Source organism: Cavia porcellus, unplaced genomic scaffold (assembly GCF_034190915.1).
Source record: "Cavia porcellus strain 051 isolate PalLab524CR breed Dunkin Hartley unplaced genomic scaffold, mCavPor4.1 scaffold_27, whole genome shotgun sequence".
Classification (NCBI taxonomy): Eukaryota; Metazoa; Chordata; class Mammalia; order Rodentia; family Caviidae; genus Cavia; species Cavia porcellus.
Window position 1 is genome coordinate 41,938,537 of NW_026947510.1, and position 13,039 is coordinate 41,951,575.

A 13,039-nucleotide genomic window follows, 5' to 3' on the forward strand; every position below is an offset into this window, starting at 1 on the left:
TTACCTAATCCTTATTTTTGTTTCATGAATTTTGTCTTTGTTGTAGCTAAATAGTCAGTGCTGTACCCAAGGTCATTTATACTTCTATGTTTTTGCTAAGAGTCATAGAAAACAAATGTATTTTTCATTGAGGTTTATTTTAGTTGTTGTGAAGCACATAAGATCTGTGTTTTGTATTTTTGTTTTTCTTTTCTTTTGCACAGGGTTTTGAGCTGTTTCAGCACCATTTGTTGAAGATACCGTCCTTTTCCACCGCACTGATCCTTTCTGGAAGATAATGTTTTATATTTGTGTGAGTCAATCTCTCACCTTGCTATTCTTTTTCACTAACCTGTTGTCTATTCTTTACCAACACTGCGACCTTTTGAGTACTGTAATTTGGTAGCAAGATTTAAAACATATATTTCTCTTCTGTTTCTTCATATAAATTGTAGAATCAGTTTGTCAATGTCTACAAAGCAATTTCTCAAGAGTTTTATTGGAATTTGTTGACTCTGTAAACCAAGTTGGGAAAGACTGACATCCTGACAGAACTGCATCTTTCTATTGATGAAGGTGGCATCTTTCTTTATCTACTTAACTCTATGGCTTCTTGCTTCAGAGTTTTGCTGTTTTCACCATATGGATATTGTATTCATTTTCTTAGACTATAATCTCCAGTTCATTTTAATACCTTGGTATACAAGAGCTCTTATCAAAATATTAAAAATGAGATCAGATGCCACTGATTTATCTTAAGGTGGCAATAATGATTTTAATAATTATGTTCCAGTATTGTTTCAAAAATCTCTTTTGAGAGGCCAATACATGGTTATCTATAATGGCATCTATATTTTAGGCATATTTATACTTAAAAATATATCCCTTTTGACTATGTAATATGATAGTGGTAGAATATTCCAGAACAAAGCCATATATCTTACTTTAGAATTCCAGTTGTGCGAATGGCAGCAACTTATTTAACCTTTTTATTCCTTAATTTTTTCAGATAACCAAGGATGCTAATAATGTATCTCATTGGGTTGTTTAAATCAAACATATGAAAGCAGGGCAGATAAGGATTTGCAATCATATTTATTAAATATTATACTAATTTAATCACCTATTCAAAGCAATAGATTGTTTTTATAAAAATAATTATATATGTATAAAATTTCAATTATGAAAGCCAGATATATTCATAGAAATTATGAAAAACAAGAAAAACATAAGGATATTTCTCTGTAGTCTTGACACCAGTGATAGATACCATTAACATTTTGGTGTTGCTGGTTTTTAGTATTTCTCTACAAACTGAAGCCTCTACAAACTGTGAGCAAAAATAGACTTTTCCTTCTTTATCTGGTGGGCATTCCAGCAAGGAGAAAGTATCTAAAGTTCTGAAATCCTGGTATTTTCTCTTACACTTGGAATATGACAAGAAGCTTTCTATTTTTTAAACATCAAGCATTATTTCAAGTAGGTAGGAAATAATCCCATTCAATTGTTTTCTTAATCATTTTTGGTCAGTTAAATTTCATCTCATTTTCTATTAATTCAAATTCCTTAATGAGTATTTAAAATATTTCCTAAATGTTAAAGCTATTTCCTTAGGATACTTGATCATACAAAGATTTTAGGACCTCTGGGGACTGACTAGATTGTGAGTGTGTTATATTGGGTTGGTTTTAATGACTGGTTCAGCGTAGTAGTTCTGGACGTGGGTGATAGATTTACTGATGGGGAAGACTCACTCTGGGTCCGGGTGGCGCCAATCAATAGGCATGTAGCCCTCAGGAAATAAAAAGAGAAAGAAGAAGAAAAGCTCACTGCCTCCTGCCTGTGGTGTCATAAACTGTTTCTCCTTCACCATGTGCCTCTGCTGTGACACCCTGCCCTGGAGCCAGATCCTAATGACTGAAATCTCTATAAAGTGTGAGCCAAAACCTTTCCTGCTTTAACATGTAGAGCTGGATAATTTGTCCCAGCAGCAATGAGAAAGTGACTAAAATACTACATAATTATGAATATTAATGAAATAAATCAAGTAAATCTGAGTGTCAATGTAAGTTCAAAGTGAGGTTTTTGTATAAAAGATGCAAAGAAAATTTGCCCATTAATGTAGTGCAGAATGCTTGCATAGATGACATCAGTTGAACTTCAGTAGCTGAACTCCCAAGTCTCTAATTTATATTCAAATACACAGACATTCTTACATTCATCAACTACATTTGAACATTAATATCATTAATTTATAACACAACATCTATACAGTACAGTCTCATAGAATAATGCATTTATTGGGGAAAATAAATTCTATTTATATGTTCAACCTGAGATATAATCATTCTTGGAAAAAGTAATCTTAATTGTATTCAGATAAGGAAGTACTATGGATTTTAGACTTTGACATGTGGAAAGCCAGTTTTCCGAGCACTATTTATTAAAGAGGCTATCTTTCTTCCAGTGAATATATTTGTCCCTTTTGTTGAAGATAAGGCAGCTAAGTGTGTTTGCAGTTGTATCTGAATTTTCTAATCTGTTACATTAATCTTTAGTTCTGTTCTTTTGCCAGTACCATGCTGATTTTATCACAGTAGTTTTGTAGTATAATTACAAATCAGGAATTGTGCTGACTTCTGCCTTAATAGTAAAAATCTACAATAGAAAACAAAAGCAAAACATCTACAATAGATATTACGAAAGGGAAAGAAACTGCTCAGAAGAACAACATGTGTATATATATATATATATATATATATATATATAATGGCCATGATAATTACACTACCAATTTCTTTTAGTTCATTGAAAAGAAAAGTGTGTTTGTGTATACTGTTTAATAAATTTTTCATGCCTATATCTTGTAATCTGTGCAGCTAGTTGAAAATAGCAATATGCAATATATTAACCAAAGTTAATTTCCTATTATCCTGTTTTGATATTCTTTATCATTATTTCTATCATTTTTTAAATAAAAAGAAAGTATTATGGAATATTTGAACAATAAGTTATAATAATTTGTAAAGTCAGAATTAGCTTTGGAGTCCCATTTTAGTTTTTGAAACTGTCACACACACACAAAATCTATCCTTTGATCATCTCTGACTTTTTTGGTTTTTCTCAAACCAGTCCCGGTACTGCAGGATTGCCTATAAGACCAGTTGCATTATTATGTCCTATATATCATCTCATTTAAAATTATTCAATAAAATAAAGTTTTCTGTCACTGTTACTGGCTACCATAAGATAATGAGTATGATCCCAGTAAGTTGGTACAATTTTAGCCATAAAGAAAAAATCATAATGAACAGAAATCATGCCCAAGAAATGTAGTCTTTTATTGGTATTCTTGAATTATTGAATTTATTTCAAAGCACCACCTATTATTTTAATATAATAGCCAAGTCTTTCTTTGAAAGGACAAATGCCTTGAACAAAAATCACATCTTTTAGTTTTTGCTCTAATACATTGCCAATTACTCATTTTAGTATTTTGTTAATTAAAATATGTCATTTAAATATCTGTAATACTAATTACAGTGCATAAGACAGCAATGAAAAAACTTAAGACTAATTGACATTTCAATTACTCTTTTGATAACATCAATTTTAGAAGTTAAATCACTTTCTCATTGCTAATACTAGTTTTATGCTATTCTGCACTTGCAAATTACATATCTTTTTATTTGTATATGTGTGCAAATTTGTCTTTAGCTAAAAAAAAGGTGATCATTTTGAAAATGAGAAAACTTGTCATTGTAGATATCAAAATTGGAATGTTAAATCCACCATGAATTCCTAATTACCAGTATCTCACAACAACAAAGGTCAGTCTTAGGAAGACTTAGAATTATCAAGATCGAATCAGCGACATTAACACAATGACTATCAATAAGCTTTGAGCCTTTCAAGTGTTTAGTATTTTGTGTTTGAACAATAAAATTAAGACGGAGTTTTCAATGTCAGCAATTTTATTGAGGAGAGTAGAGGCACATTGGCATTTCCAAGGTGCTAAAAACATTAAAGATTGCTTCATTTCTTTCCAAAGAGTAATATGTATTAACACAATTCCTGCAAAGCAGGCTTCATACATTTATCTTTTACTATATCAAATTCTTAATTGCCAGGCATCTATTACCAAACTGAAATGGAAGATAAATGAATATTTCATGTGTAATTTCCAAAGGGATAAGAATTAAAAATTAAATTAAAAGGCACTTGCCAATGTTTTAATTTGCCTGTTAAAAAAGCAAACACAAATATTAGATGTTGACTATATTTTAAATTCTTCACATCTCAGTCCATCTCTGTAGTAGTAATTTGTAACTAAATAGGATATTTTTTGAATCTTACCAGGCCATAATGCTAACAACTATTTTTAACTTCTTAATTTAGTCTTGCTATTCTATCATTTAATAGTCTTTTAGGCTGTCAAAATAACTAGCATGTTTTTCAAGTATTTGTGATATTTTGAGGATTCCTTTAAGTACTTATATGTCCTAGCAGGCACTATGATCATTCCCATTTTATGGAAAAAAATGGAGGCGATGATTGGTTAAGTGATGCATACAGTATCACCCAGCTAGGAAGTAGCAGCCGGAAGCCAGAACCCATACTATTTGTACATACATACTATCCATATCATATTTTACTGTAGCCCAGCCTCCAAATATATAATCATTTTTTATGTCAAGTAGGTTGAAAATATATGGCTCACTTGTCGATGACTTGGATGTTTTATCACCCACCCTGTACTATTTTGATCTTCCAAAATAAAATAAAGATTAGATTTAATTATATGAAAGTCTTTTAAAAACCATTTTCATGAAAGAGAAACATCAGAAAGAATGCTGAGACATTAAAGATTATGCATCTTTTTAAATTCCTTTTTATGGAAAATTAAATGATGTAAAGCTAAGTCCATACAGTATAGACGGTTTTCCATGGGTTGCTTTAAATTTTCTTTAAAATTCAAAGGGTACTGTATTTATCTGATTGGCAATTTGCTCTTACTACTTAGAAAGAAAACCTAATGTTTGACTGTCCTTCCATTTGCCTAAATAAACCTTAATATGTCAATTGCAGCCAGCTTTTGTTATCTGTTGTCATGGGACAAAGATCACAATAAGAAAGGTAATGCAGGCCCATAAGTAATCCAAAAGTCTAATTTTTCTATTATTTTCATTCCTCTCTCAAACAAACATCTCTCGTGTGAACTGAAAATAGGCAGAAAAATATGCTTAATCAAATATCTGATTTTTTAAAAAAAATGTTGGTGACAGTTTGGCAAAAAGCCTATCTGAGATAACAATCAATACAAAGACATCCCCAAAACTGATTGAGGTAACCTGGATATGAGTTCCAATTATTCATTGGCCTTTTAAGAGATTCTCAGGTGTATTAGGGAAGCATGGCAAAAGTGAGTCTTATGAGCATTTTTCTAAGGGGTTGTACCCCCCAGCAGAAAAAAGTTTTAGATTTATTTATAACCCTTTTCAATCTGATCACTTCACCAGTCATTGGGTAGGTGCCATTCCGCGTCCCCGTGATATTAGCAGCTCCATTGACATCTGGCAGGATGCCTTCTGTCTGGAGCCTTATATCCAATCAGAGTTGATGATATTGTAGTAATGGTTTCATAATAAAATGAAAAAGATGGCCTTCATTTTGATGAAAGCTGTAAAGTAGCTATTGTGCTTGTTTGGTATTGCAAGGCCCAAATGTATTATTTATGCAATTTTTCTTTTGAAAGAAAAACTGAAAGAGCAGATTTCATTTTACAGCATTCAGTCAAAGCTATTGTCTCATGAATGTGAACATTTCTGCATTTTATTTCCTTAGAGTGTAGAAGGCATTTTTCACAGATCATCTAAGTAGAGATTTGAAAGTTTAAAAACTGCTTTTAAAATTGGTTGGCCCTAATGACTGGATCTATTATTCAGACTGGTAGATAAGCTAACTCAACACTTGCCACATGAGAACTTACACAGGTGGAGAAAGTACTATTTCCAAGGTCTTAGCTCGACGTTAACACTTCCTGTTTACTTGTTTTAGGAGAGGAGAGAAAAGCCTGTAGCTTTTATCATAATTTATCAGGAACAAGTGGACATGGCAATGAAACGTTTTTTTTAAAAAATGCTAAAATTTTTTGTGTGTTTTATTTTATAATTCTTGAATAGTATTTTTATTTTGCAAAAGTGTGATCATCACAAGGAAAATGATGAAGAAAATAATCTAATAAAAATAAGTGAAAGCAAACACAAATTTTAATGTAAAAATGAATTTAAAATGATGCAAGAAAATTGTTGCTAATTTTCTACGTGGCATTTTGTTTGAGCCTCATATTAGTACATCCATTTATCCGATGAGACTCTAGGGCTTAAAAATTGACATAAACTACTTAAAGATGTAACAATTTATGAAATATTTCTGAGACTTGTTTCTGATCTCATTCCAATGGAATATTCTCCCTACCACCTTAAGGTGGTCTTACCCTTCCATATTTGAGCCAAGAAGGGTAAAGCCTTCCTTGTTTAAAATTAATAATGAATAATACAAATAAAAAGTCTGAAATGAGGAATAAATACTGAACTCCGTCTACTCGTATCAATAGAAAATCCAATTTTATTTAATTTTTTTCCTAGAAAGATATCTACCTTAAGAATTTTACTTCTTTTCTTCTCTTCCTAATATGCATCCAAGGAATTATTTCTTTGGTCTTCTCTGTATCTAAGTCTTTATACTTTATTCCAAAATATCAAAGGAATTTTTGAATGCAGCAAGAGTCATTAAATATTTATGAAATTAATGAATAAGTAAAATATTCTTACAGGTAGAATTTTGTCCATACAATTTGTTTTAGTAGCATCTTAATGTTTGCATGCATAACCACTAGGGCTAGACTGAGGAACATCTATCGACCATTTTTATAAAATAGTTATATGTATGTAAAGTTTAACATAAAATGTAGAACACAAACTCTTAGGTGTTGACACAGGAGAAAATCTTGTTAACATTGAATTTTTTGATGATTTTAAGTACTGCATCAGTTCATGAAAGATTTGATAGCCTGAACTTCTTTTAAAATTATTTTCTTCTCTGTGAAAGATAATTAAGAGAGTAAATGAAAAGATACATCATAGACTGGAATAAAATATTTGCAAAAGCTATACCTCGCAGTGGATTCATCCACAATGTAGAAAGAACTCCTAAAACTGAGCAATAAGAAAGAAATCAACCAGATTTTATTATTATTATTGTCTTTTTGAGATAGGGTCTCACTATGCAGTTCAGGTTGGCCTTGAGCTCAATTTGTAGTCCAAGCTGGTCTCAAACTTGCAATGATCCTCCTGCTTCAGCCTCTTGAGGGCTGAGATTACAGGCATGCACCACCACGCCCAGCTCTGACCAGATTTTAAAATGGACGGAAGACCTTAATAAACAGTTCTTCAAAGATGAGGCAAATAAGGATAGCAAATAAATACATGAAACGATGTGTCTGGGGACTGGGGATTTAGCTCAACGGCATAAGTGTCTGCCTTGCAAGCAGGCAGTCGTAAGTTCGATCCCTGGTACCGACAAAAAGGAAAAAGACAAAAGAAAAAAAAAAAGAAAAGAAAAGGTGTTTCTATAATATATATCATCTGGAGTATGCAAATTAAAAAGAAAATTAAATAATACTATACCAATAAAATGACCAAAATTCAGAACACTGACAACACTAGACGTTACTGAGGATGTGGAGCCATAGAAGTTCATAATTGTTGGTGGGAAGATAAAATGGTACACACTCTGTAGGTCAATTTCGTAATTTCATGGTAACACTCTTCCCATACAGTCACCAGTTGTGCTTCTTGGTACATGAGTGAAGGAGTTAAAAACTTATATCCACATGAACACCTGTACACAGCTGTTTAAAGCAGCTTTATTCATAATTGCCAAGTACTGGAGACAACCGAAATGTCTTTCAGTAGGTGAATGATAAACTGTGTATGTTCAGACAATGAGGTATTTGGTCCTAAAGGCAAATGAGCTATCAAGCTACTGGAAGACATAGAGTATACTTAAATGAATTTTGTAAGTGAAAGAATCCAGACTGAAAGTCTAGAGTGTATGATTTCAACCCCAATACTCTGATACATTGGTTGTTGAAAGACTCCAGGATTGATATCATCACTATTCCAACAGCAAAGTTTGAAAAAAAATATGCTGTATTAATAACTTTGCTTGATAGTTGAACCAAAAATCCAAGGAGAAAAATCTATACAGGCTGAGAGTGAGTCACGTGTCATGTCTCACTGGGGACACAAAGGGGTGACAATCTAACAGTGACACTTACTTAGACAGCATATAGTACTGTTGTTAGTGCATCAAACATTGGTCCCTGTGCTTTTTTTGTGCTTTATTTGCATAAAACATAATCATGGCTCCAAAGAAATTTAGTGATGCTATCAATAAAGCTAAGAGGAAAACAGAACTGCACAGAGTTAAAGAAATCATTGTGAAATTTGTTAAAGTCCTGGAAACATGAATCTATAAATGTAATTTTGGGGTCTCCAAACAAATTATTTTGTTTTTCATTATTATTCTTGAACTTTTTGGTGTTTAACATGAATTTGGAGCGAACTGAGTTCAATAACCTGTCACTGTATAGTATGATCTGAAAAAAGATAAAGCTACCGTCAAAAGATCAGTGGCTGCCAGGCCTTGAGGTTGGAGGAGTGAAGGATGGATGGGAAACATAGATTCTGAGGCAGGGAAGTTACTCGTATGATATGAACATGATAGAATCATGTCTTTATACGTATGTCCAAATCAACAGGAAGCAAGGGGATAACCCTAGTGCAAACTTGGGAGTTGGAGTAACAAAGACTTGTCAACGTGGGTTCATGAATTAAAACAAATGTACCAGCCTGGTGTGAGACATTCATAAGACAGCACCTGTGCACATTTGCAAGTAGAGTGTATAGGAGAAATCTCTACCTTTCTCTCAATTTATCTGTGAACCTAAAACTTCTTTAAAAATTACAGACTTTCAAAATGTATCTACAATCTCAAGTTTGTTCTTGACCAATGATCTTGCTTCTACTTTCACTGAGAAAGCAGCAAACAGGAGTAACCAGTAATCAATGGCAATAAAGATGAGGATTTCACTACACTTCTTATACCGATTTTACTCAAAATTATGGTCTGAGCCCCAGTTGTCTCCCAAATTCATATTTTGGAAACCAATCTCTAATGTGACAGTACCAAGGGGCAAGCTGAGGCCTCTAGGAGATGATTAGGACATGAAGGCTCTGTCTTTATCAATGGGATTAGTATTCTTAAAAAGATGATTGAGGCAGCTTCTTCACCCCTTTTCCCCTGTGAGACACATAGAAGAAATCATTCGTGAGGAAAGTGCCCTCTGCAGAGAGCACTGAGTATGCTAGGACATTGATTTTGGAAGAAAAAGCCTTTAGAATTTCGAGCTATACATTTCTATTGTTTATAGATTACCCCTCTAAGATACTTTACTATAGCAGCTTGAGAAATCTAAGATTTCCACCAACCTGCACCTGTGTAAAGAAAGTGAAAGAGGAAGGAAAGCATAGGTGTTCTAACCTCTTGTTTTTGAGGTTAATGGAAATTAAACTCAGGACCACACACTTGCCAGGCAGGCTTTGTGCACTGAGCTATATCTCCAGCCCCTTGAGTTCTTGTCTCTTACACAAATGCATTTATCAGAAATCCTAGCTAAGTTAGTCTCTTCCTGTGTGATATATCCCGTGCCTCTTTGCCTACTCAACATCATCTAAAAATTATCCCTTCTCTTGTCTGCATTGTTTTCTCTTCTATATATTAAATCTTACATTTAAAAATATAAGCCCTTTCTACATCTAATTTTCTTTCCTACTCTGACCTTTCTGTTTTCTTCTATTTATATTAAAATTAATTAAAAGAGTTGCTACATTCTTGGCCTTTAGTTCCTCTAGTACGACTGTCTCTGGAATCTATTCCATATTTTTGGTGCCTACTACTCCACTAAAGATGTCTTTTCCAATGATACTAATGAATGTAATGCTGCTAAATCCAATGATAAATTTATAGTCCTCATCCTGTTTGATTAGTTAACAATACTTGATAACTTGAGCCTCAAAAATTTCTACTAATTTTTTTTTTGCTCCTGCCTTAGAATCCTGCTTCTTTGATTCTTCTTCATGTGTTGAAGTGCTTTAAAGATTAGTAATGATGATTTTTCTCCTTTCTGTTTGCATCAACTCTATTGTGTTATCCAGTATCATAGTTTCGAGTGACACTTACATATTTATCACTTTCCAGTTCTAGAGTAGAATATGTAATTACTTTCCAAGCTAAAATTAGATGTGTAACACTCATCATTCCCTTTTTTTCTTATGGTTCCATCTAAGTAATGCTGGTTCCATGGCATGGGTCTCAGTGCAAACATGTGAATCCAACCTGGGTTTCAGCCTTGTACTTGCTCTAGCATCCATTGACTGGATCTTTCTGATCTTCTTTCATGAACTCCTATTTACTCTTTCATTTTTCTTTTCTACTGCATTTATTTTCTACTGTATTTGCTGGGTGTGCCAGCTTTCCGGTCATATCTGCCTGTTCTTGGTCTTATGTTAAACCTTCTACTGCTCAGGTAGCTCTCTATACTACTGAAAACTCACTGAGGCCATCAGAGTCTTTTCTGCCAGGACACACCCATACAGGGTGATACCTCAGTTCATGGATGCTTCTATTCCTGCCCAGTTCTGTTCATGAACAGAAGTGGTCAGCAAAAATTTGCTCCTGTCCACGAAGTCCACATCAAGTGATAAATACAACCACGTCCGTGTTATCTGCACAAACACAAAGACGGCCATCCTCCCCAGAATTTGAGGACAAATCAAGTTTGTAAAATGAGGACCACAGTACATTCTAGAAAGTTTCTGTCCTCTTGTTTCTCCCTCCTCTTCCTTCTCCTCCTTCTTCTCCTCGTCATCTTTTCTAGGGACTAACTACAGTGGTCTCTTCTGTACACATTTTCACTCTCTTTATCTAAAGCATTTTCCTAAAGTTCTACTTGTGTTCTTTTATACTACAAAATACATACCATTAGGTCCTGTCTTCTGGAAACGTACACATTTTAGATCCATTTACGTTCACTGTCAAATTTTTAACTTAAAAAAAAAATCTCTTCATACTGGCCCAAAATTGGAAAATATTGAGCTGAACTTTCTTTGCAATAAGGTAGACTGTGGGTGAGAATATCAGGATTCTATATTAACACTAACTGGGATAAATACATCAGGTAATGTAATGCCAGATTTTCTTTTAGCCTTAAAAAATATTGGTATAACTTGTATAACTGGAAGCCCTATATACAATTTGGAAAATTGGGATGAACTGACTTGGATCTGAATTTCCAAGGTCAGAAGTAATTTACACTATTGTATTAGTCAGTTTTCCATAATTCAGACAAAATTCCTGACTCCTATTACTTGAAGAAGGAAAGGTGTCTTTTGGAGCATGAATTTAGAGAGTTTAGTCCATGGTTTGTTGGCTCTAAGACAGAAATGGCATGGTGAAAGTGCATGAGAGAGAAAAACTGCTCCATCCATGTCAGCAGAAAGCAGAGAATGAGGAGAAGATCTAAGGACAAGAATACAGCCCTCCACATCATCTACCTAGTGCACTGCCTTTTGGGATCAGCCCCTACTCCTAAAAGAATATTCATGTATGAAATCACCAATGAGGATAGCAACCCCATGGTCGAAGCAGATTTTAAAAGCCTCACAAATGAACACCATAATGTTTTCTAGAGACTTTTTAGGTCTAAACCATAACATTGTACCCTGGCCCCAAATTGCTCATATCTATCTCGGTACCCAAAATACATTTAGGCCAATTCTAAGAACTGCCAAAATCTTAATTCTAGCATTGTACAGAAGTTCAACAAAATGCTCCGCTGAGACTCAAGACCAACTATTAGTTATGAACCCTTGTAACATTAAAAAAACAGTTACATACTTACAAAGCCCAATGACACAGTAAACATTACCTTTCTGAATGGGAGGAAATAGAGGGGTAGAAAGAAATAGACCAAAGTTAGACTGAAACCCAGCAGAACAAACAGTAGTTTTTGTATCTCTGTGCCTAGCCCTAGGGAAGGCTGTACAGGATGTGACTTCCATAGAGATTGAGTGGCTTTGTTAGTTGAAGCCCGCATTACCACTCCCTTTATTATCCCTGGCCTTCTTTATTGCCTGTGACTTTCCTCAGCAGACATTTGACATTCCTAGTATCTCTGATATCTTGGGGATTTCACTGCATATTCAGTTTTTGCTGTCATAGCCTTATGCACTGACCTCTGCCTGGGCTTACCAGATTTCCTTTGAAGTCAGAGAAGAAACCTCCATGACCCAGTGGCATTCCCACATTTTCCTTATCTGTAATCAGCGCCAGTTGGCTAACACCAAGGTCAGCTTGAACAGTAGCCAGGATCCCTCAGGTCATGGCTGCAGCGACCGCAGTGCTTAGATGGTAAAACTCAGGTATATACTTGTGTAGGCAGTTCTCAAGGAACCCTCTATTTTTATTCTGAAAGCAAAGGTCTTTAAAGAAACTTAACTTTTTACCTTGAGCTTATGATGTGTGGTGTCTAACTTTTAAGATGCCCTCAAAGCATCTGATCTGTCTTATTGTCCTATGCAAAATTGTTTCCTTATAAATGACTTCATTTGTTTCTGCAACCACACTCTCCTAGGCCCCAAATTTATAGACATTTTTTTCCTGCCCAAGTTTTAATTCTTAAATATTTGTTGACTATGCTTTTTTTCTCTCTGATTCTCATGATAAATTTGGCTAACAGCAGCCAGCAGTACACATGTTGTGGCTAATCATTGAGCTGCCTTGAAATTTTGTCCACTAGACCAATTAATCTGTCAGCGTTAAATTTTGCTTCACATAGTCTTAAGGCATGGGTAAAACACAGACAAGTTCTTTGCCAGAATGCAATGCCCTTATAACACAGGATGAAACAGAGTCCATTCTCCTATTTGAAAATCCT

At 34.2% G+C, this 13,039-nt stretch overlaps 1 long non-coding RNA gene across 1 annotated transcript in view; it reads left to right on the top strand.

The window, feature by feature from the left end:
• Positions 1–292, top strand: part of LOC134473580 (uncharacterized) — a 56,646-nt gene extending 56,354 nt beyond the window's left edge. The window contains exon 3 of the long non-coding RNA XR_010043875.1: positions 204–292. This is a non-coding gene — a long non-coding RNA (uncharacterized LOC134473580). The remainder of the gene's footprint in view (positions 1–203) is intronic.
• The last annotated feature ends 12,747 nt before the right edge of the window (positions 293–13,039 follow it).